Genomic DNA, 7,918 nt, shown 5'->3' with positions numbered 1-7,918 from the left:
CGATTTCTTCACTAGTGTTTAAATAGGGTGGTTTACAGCTAGCTCAGGGAGGCAGTTACCTGTCCTCTGCTCCTGTGCCAAAGGGAACACATACAAGTTATTAGGATATAGTATACTCACTGATTAGGTAATAGCATTGCAAAGCAAGTGAAATATTTTATGACAAACTTAAATAGCAGGGGATTCAAGTTCAGGAGGACTGGGGATTAAGAAAAGGGACTTCATCTGGTGAAGGTAGATAGTGGCCATTAAACTGCCCTCGGGAAGATGAGCTGAGCCTTGAATAACAGGAGCGTATTTGTGTGTGTATGAGTTTCCATACCTTGTTTTTCCTAATCAACTGCAGTCTCAAGCAATTCCTAAATTGTGCCTTCCTCCTTCCTTGCCTCACCCCCTCAGCACCCCTCCCTACCCCATTTGTTTTCCTTTAGTCTGTTTATGGGCTTATAAGTGGAAAACAGAAATTAATCGACTGCTTATGCTTTATTTAAAATGGTGACATACCTAAATCTAATTATGCAGGAGAAGATAATGAATGCCACCTCACTGGTGCATTGCCATCAGCAGTGTCCACCTTATTTTCTTTTCTTTGCATTTCCTACAGGGACTACAGTATAGGTGGGGGAGGGGAAAACTATTCCATTCTAAATACTGTAAAAACACCTTGTACTATTGTGAATTTAGAGTGCTCAAACTTAGATAAGATCTGTGCTAATTAGAATGCTGCAACAAAACCTTCCCTACTACTGGTACCACACTGATAAATCCCAATGCAAATTTGAAAAAAAAAAGTGTTGATTCACTTCTTAAGTGCATCTTTTTTAAGCCATGCAGTTTTTTGAAAGTGTACTGGGATTTCTTTTGAAGCACATCTTGACTTTTAATAAATATATCAAAAGTACTTTAAAATGTATCATAGCTAATTTTGCTCTCCCACAAATCCATCACTTTTTATTACCTTTTAACTAATTCACTCTTTTCCACAGCAGAGAGGAAATAGTTCAAATCTCTTAATGGTATGTTTTTCTTTCAATTTTTCTGGTTGTAAATGTGTGGGAGGAAAAAATCACCTAATATATCATTCTTAAAAGAAAGGACAGAAATGTGTTCCCTCATGACACCTTGGCTAACTGGACTATAATACATCTAAAGATACCAGGTAAAAGGGCAATACTGGGGCAGCTTACAGTGCACCACGGTAATTTAGGAAACCAACTTCTTATGGCTGGCTGATTCCTGGGATGGAGAGTTGCAGGACTAAAACCAACCCTGACAAAACACTGGGAGCTAACCTGGAATTTGTTTGCATAGCAATCTCTTGTATTTCCGCTGTCTCCTGTGAGCTCTTCATTGTTGCTTGTGCAGGAAGAGAAATACCTGCAAGTCCAGCTGAGGTGCTTGGGCCTTTAATGGCATTCAGTTAATGCTTGGCAAGTATGATATGATTTGAAAAAATCGTCTGTTGCTTAATCCTCTTCAGTGCCAAGGGTTATTAGGAAGGGACTGCAAACAAGATGAGAAATTGGAATGTTTGTATGTTATGGACCGAATGGGAGAATCTTCAAGTGGCTTAAAAATAATTGAAGTTTTACATTTAACCTGTGGTAAAATTTGGATTATCAAAACAAGTATTAAAAAACTGATGATGACCTCTAGCTGAGCAAACCTTTCACTTAAACCTTGAGAAAAAGCACAGAAAAATGACAGCAGAAGCCAACTGCTTTCTGTTTCCACAGCACTGAGCTGGATGCACAGAACTGTGCTGGGGTTTAAGAAACAGTCTGAGTGAGTTTCTTTCCTCATATGCACACCTAAGACATATCTCCAAGGCACATATGTGAGATTTCCCACTTTTTGCTCTCCAGAAACTTTGCAATCTGTTACATAGTTCACAGGGGGAAGAGGAAAAGCTTTATTTCATGAAAAGGAATGAGGCAATGAGTTAAGAGCTGTCATTTTGGGCTTGTCATCTTTGCTCTTACTGCCCAGGCTGAATAGCTGCAGGGTTTCTGAGCTGTTGCAAACAACATTTGCAGCTGGATATGAGCTATGATAGACAGCTGATAGGTATTTCAGAAATGAGCTGCTCCTGCGTACTGCTTTTTTAGATGCAGTCTCTGTGAGCCCAGTTCCAATGCTTGGGAGGATGCGTGTGAGAGGGGAAGGAAAAATGTCAGCAAGATTGCTGGATACACACGTTAATTTGTACTAATCTGTCTGGGAGGAGTTCTGCCTGCAGCTACGGAGCCTGTGATCCACAGCGAGAAAGCTGCCTTATCAGGCATTGAGCCACCCCGTCTCTGGCGGTATTCCAGAGGCATCTCACTGATGAAACGGGGGCTTCCACATACGAAGCAGACGGCAACTTTAAAGGAAGATATTGTATGTCAGGGAGCTTTAAAGTTACTCCCTTTCTCTGTAGTTATACAATTACGAATTCCGTAACATGCACCGTGCTACAGTACAATGACACGCAATCTTGCTTCAGCTTACAGGTAAGATGTGGTAGGAACTGAGATTTCCAGGACTCCGTCACGCTTCTGAAATATCAGTGGGTTACCAAAGCTGCTTGATTTACGAGAAGGTCAGAGTAAAGCATGGGACACCTGGACTAATTACCTGAAGAAGGCAGCCTGAGGCTGCTGAAGCCCGAGCTGATTAGCATTCATCATCAGCGCTGGCAAACGAGAAAGGAGTTCACAGGGAGAATGAAAGGGTTGTGTTTCCTACGTGTCCTTCGGGCTCTCCCCGCAGTGAGGAGAGCAGCCCTCCCCTGCAGCGCTCGCAGCCCGTCCCGGATGAGCACGGGACACGGTGCTGGCTGACCCCGGGCGTGCGCGGGGAGCCTGCGGGTGCCCATTGTGCCAGAGCCGCGTGTCCAGCGGGCTCCGGTGACCATCGCCTGCTTCGGGGGGGAAGGAGAGCCTGAGGGATGGAAGGACGCCTCCCATGAGAGCAGCCAGCCAGCATGCTTGGTTAAAGAGGATGTCAGGCATTGCAGAAGCCAAGTAGTAAATGCAGGGCCAGGCAAAATCAGGATAGCTGTTGAAGGAGTTGGACTTCCCGAGTTGCTTCGGTGTCCTCAGTTCGTCTGGAGGAGGATTTCTCAAGGAACACAAGTGCTTTCTGTCCAAAATGTGAGGTTAAAAAAAAGCAGTCGTTTTCTTTTACTATTAAATAATTTTTCACTGTTATTTTAAAAATCTAATAACTGCAGCTTTGACTGGCTAGTAGGAAACAGAGGCCCATGCTTTGTGCAGGATGATTATTTATTTATTTTATAAGCAAAATCAAGGCTGTCTGAGATTTGGATCTAATTTCACATTTATTTTTCATAGTTTGTTTGCTTAGTAGCTCTGCAGTAAGACGGTGATTAGTTAAACCAGTTATACATAAATTCAAAGACTTGCTCTTCATTTTAGATGTTCAGACTTAATTGGATTTAAATCAGATTAAAAAGTGACTTCTGAGGGAAAAATACCCCCAAGCATGCAAAGATGGTTGCTTCTTTTAACTTATCACATAAATGGCAATAGAGATTTCTATCTTTATAACATTTATTCCCTCTTACAGCTTACAAGTCTATTTAACTTTTAAAGAGAATACTTATATATTAAAATGTTAGCAGGGCAGAATAGGAGGAAGCCACTGACATTTCTTTCTCAGAATAACCTGTTTTCTACTCCAGAGTATTTTCTTTAGATTGTAATGAAATTTAAAACTTAAACATTATGAAAGGAGGTCATTCTACTATTTTATTTAATATATTAATCGCTGTGAAAATCACATGACACAAGCTGTATTAAAACCATGGAAAAGACTTGGTGTTTCCCCCAGGAGATGCCCGGGTAGATCCAGATAGTTTCTCCCTTGGGGTTTAAGGGACTATCAGGGATTAATTACAGGCTTGGGCCATATATGTAAATAGGAATTACTGAATAATGAAAAGCAGGGTTGGGAGAGTTTGGATGAAGACAGAGATGGAGTATTTTCAGTGCTATGGTAGTAGTTTGGGATATCCAGAAGTAACGTGTGTGAATCCAGCAAATAAATATCCTTGCAAAGGAAGAGAGCACAACTCAGTCCTGACTGTCAAGCACAGTTTATGCTGCAGGGCAGTAGCATTTTGCTGCCTGGCATTTTTCCTAAATTTGAGCATTTTTTGATAGGCATTTGGACAAACAAGGCTTCTGCAGGATCAGCTATCTGCAGCTTTGCAGCCTCCTCATGATGCAGAAGATTGAGGAGTTTATGCAAAATCAGGTACTTAACCATATGCAAAGCAGGATGAAGGTACAGCTTTTGGAGGACAGAGCAGAGATTTGTATTCGGATAATTTCCCCTCTGGACTGATACAAGGGGAATTCAAGCCATCTCCCCCAAAAGGTGTGTTTTCTAGGGGGCTTGACAGAGGCTACTACTGCAGAGATATGAAGAAGCAGAAGGAATAACAACTGCTGACTCCAAATGCCTCTGCTTATCTTTCCCATCAATTATTTAGACAAGAAAGATCTACATGAAAATTAATCATTAAATTTTGAATTGCTGCTTTACATCAATTATGGAATAGTTGTGCCAAATAAGAGAACAGGATAAGAAATCATCATGAATACACAAAAGGAAAAATAGTATTTTAATGAAACTATAAAGCTTATTACTGCTTTATGGCAGAGGGTTACTGTCAGTGACCTAGAATAGACAGCTTTATATGCCAAAAGTGAAACCTCCTGTTTAATCTATCATAAGTGATGTTGGCATATTAAAATTGTGTGAGCTGATCCTGCTATATTCCATAAACAAGTCTTTTTTGGTACAATAGATTTATATTTGGTACAATATAAATTGTACCCCAAAAAAAGAAATTTTGGTGCAATAGCTTTACAATATTTTGGTAAAATAGCTTTATAAATAAAAAATTTATTTTGTTTGTTTTATAAAATAAAATTTTACAGATTTTAATACAGTCTTAATTTTAATACAGGTTGTCTTTCGGGTGTGAGCATCCAGAAGTATCATGGTAGACACAAAATTTCAATATTTTAACTGTTTGAATTGTTTAAACCAATTTTGTCAGGTATATTTCTGGAGAAAAGAGACTGAATCTGAGACTGAGCCTACAAAAACCCATTTCATTGTTAATATTCAAGTTATTGCCAATTGCTACAACTGTATCATTAACCTAAAAATGCTGGGCGGAAGGGCTTGGTATGCTTCTTGAAACATTGAAACCTCAAATTTTAGCTTCTTTCTCCCCTACCCCCAAGGTAAATTTCTAAGGCTCCTGTCCAGAGAAAGGAGTGTGGAAAGCATGGAGAATAAACAACCTGTATGCATCAAAATCTGCAAGTAAATAAAATGAACTCATTATTTATTTTAGTAACACGATGTACGTGTTATATATAGAATTTCTGAGTGCTTGGTGATGAGAAAACTTCAAACTAAGCCAGATACAGCACTGACCTAGAAAGCATTGAGACCCTCCAGTATATGTGATAAGTACAATTGCTTTTCTAACTTTATTTACTTATAACTTGCTGGTCGATCTTCTCAAAGCCTCATATGATAGAATCAGCTCCTAAGGCATACTGTGGCCTACATCTGTGAATATAAAGTAGGGAAATGGTAAGTATGATAAAATAACTTATATAATTTTTAACGTTACGCACTATTCCTTGACCTGCTCCAACTCCTTCATTTACTGTTGTTTTCATTTTGATATAGATTTGTCTTGCCATTTCCCTTTTGTATTTCACCAGATTGCTACCTGTAGTGAATTAGAGGGAAGACAAGCATAAAGTCAATTCCACTTGCTGTAATTCCCCAGATTTTAAAAGGGAAAGGCATTTATTTCATTTGCTTTGCAACCTATGAGCTCATGGGGTTCATTAATTTCTCAAGAAGTAAATAAGTTCCAGTGGTTTGTTCTCCAATTCATCTCTTTTTGTCTGTTTCCATTTTAGCTGGTAATTCAAGCTCTACCTCTTGCTTGAATGAACTCTGTGAGAGAACACATCTGGGCTTTTTCAGCTTGGGGCACAACTGTGCAGAAAACAGGCATTTTTTGCTTAATTGCTCTTGTAATTGGCACCACATGGCTTCAGAGCACAGGTAGCACCGGATCCTGGGTTATATTGCACTGACAGAGACCAGTAGGGACTGTCCCTATGCTAGACCATATTTAACTGGCACTGGGGTGGGTTTCTTGGACACAGACATTCCTGGTCTTGCATCTCCCACTGAGTGGTATGAGGAGTGCTCCTGGGCATGCCAGCTGGGCAGGCATTTGTAGACATTGAGAGGAAACTGTAGCTTGCTTGTCTGCTGTTTTAGGCAGAAGGGAAACATAGTTGGGTGAGGAAGTCTCATTAATGAGGCCACTTTATTAGCAGCTTTTGGTGGGGTGGGGAGTGGAAATGTTAGATTTAGAAGATAATCAGCCTGCATTTTTATCTCTACTTCAAATAGTAGAATGGAAAATTATCTTATCTCCATAAACTGCTGTTTTTCACTTATTAAATTATTTTACCACCCAAAGCAGACGCCACACAAAGAGTTGTGGTTGGGAGGCATATAGTTATTTATCTTGGTCAAAGTGTCTCAGTTAAAAAGCTGTCAGTAGGAGATAATAATAATAAATACATATGACATTTGGTTAGAAGAATACAAGATTATACTAAATAGAAACACATTTCTAAAAGAATAATTGTAACTAATTAGAAATCTCTGGTTATGCTTAGAGTTGTAAGAAAGTGAAATCAAATTTAATTATGCAAGGTCCCAGTTGTGCCAAAGGTGTTATAAAGAATATCTTTATGGAGACATTCAGTATAACAAACTGGCTTCTGTTATTATTAGCTGCTCAGTTGCACATTTTCTTTATATTAGTTTAAAGTTTAATGATGGTGTTTGTAGGACTAATTACCAAGAATCTGCACAGCACTCATTTAGATAGTCACCCAAAAGGCTTACATTTTTGCAATGTTAAGTTATTGATGACTCCAAAGTCTCTTTGACTAAATTCTTTGTATTCTGTATCTGTAGAAACAGGTACATAAAAGTGGATATGCTCACAGCTCCTTTGGATGCATAAACAGTAAGTTTAAACAGTTGTTCCCTCCTTCCTGCATGGTAGCAGAGGATTGCTGGCCAGCATCAGGATTTCTAGGATGAGTGCAGCACTGCTCTGGGACATTGTCAGTGAAGGATTGGTTATCTTGGGTGATAGCAGTGGTCCAGAGGCTGGGAGCTGGGAAAGGGAAATGTGGGCAACAAAGACACACAGTAGCCATACATGTTTTCTGACAACTAGTTGTCTAGGCATGCTGAGGAGGAAAGCTAATTCTTCATAGTAACTCCAGATAAAAATCTTAATACACAGCGAGAATATTGAGGAAAAGGATTTTGGCTGGGCAAACCTAACAGTGAGCCAAGGGCTTTTTCAGTAGCACTCACTGTGTCTTCACCTGGGGAGTCATTATCTCCCATGGTGAAAACAGATCTTAGGTACCAATGGTCATGGGGGAGCAGTGATCATGAGAAAAATGCTGTGATATTAGAAGGATGTGGGAAGATTTGATGTAAAGAAACCCTGCTAATTTTGGAATTGACACAGAAATCAGGAATGGTTTCTGGATTAGGCTGTGCAGTCCAAACCATTTTCCCATTCTTTTCTGGCAGCTTGGTTTCCCACTGCAGCCTCTCTGGAGATGACATGGTGACATGGATTAATGAAGCTTTCAAGTTCATGCAAGTCTTCCCAATTATTTTTTCAGGCCCTGCAAGGTTAAGTCTTTTCTTCTCTGTTATAAGAGCATTTCTTTCCAAGAGCACAATTTGCTTCTCAGCCCCAAAGGTGACTTTCCTGCCAATAAAGATCCCTCCAGGTCACCACCAGGCAGTTTTGTCTTTAAACCACCTG

Source organism: Corvus cornix, chromosome 5, assembly GCF_000738735.6.
Source record: "Corvus cornix cornix isolate S_Up_H32 chromosome 5, ASM73873v5, whole genome shotgun sequence".
Taxonomy (NCBI): Eukaryota; Metazoa; Chordata; class Aves; order Passeriformes; family Corvidae; genus Corvus; species Corvus cornix.
This window is presented reverse-complemented; position numbering follows the sequence as displayed.